This window comes from Frankliniella occidentalis, unplaced genomic scaffold, assembly GCF_000697945.3.
Source record: "Frankliniella occidentalis isolate FOCC.00 unplaced genomic scaffold, Focc_3.1 Scaffold29, whole genome shotgun sequence".
NCBI lineage: Eukaryota > Metazoa > Arthropoda > Insecta > Thysanoptera > Thripidae > Frankliniella > Frankliniella occidentalis.
In genome coordinates, this window is record NW_026267159.1 from 1,897,084 (window position 1) to 1,897,547 (window position 464).

Below are 464 nucleotides of genomic sequence, written 5' to 3' on the forward strand. Positions count from 1 at the left end.
TTCAAAATTTCATTTAGTTTCCCCTGCACTTTTTTATCATTTTTTATCATTTTTATTAGATTGTTCACTATTTTTGTAGACTGCGACAAAGTGAGGACAGTGCATGATCGCAAGTTCACATAGACTGTAAAAAATTCTAAAGTCATTGTCTATTGTGTCTAACTAACTTGGTAAATTTTTTCACATGGTTACTTACAGCATATAGCAAGAGGTATATCGTCTGGTATTCCCACTCTTCCATCATTCCCCTTGCAAGAAATAAATGGTAGTCCCAGGACTATTTCTGGTACACACTCCAGAAAGAGTTGGCGGAACATGTCACTGGGTTTGTCCTGGTACATCTTAGAAAACCCCCAAGTAATAACTTCATCCATCCAAACTGAATGTTTAGGGGATATTTTTACCTAATGAAAATAAGAAGTATTCCATGTTAGTGAATTCCAACCATTCATAAATCATATGTA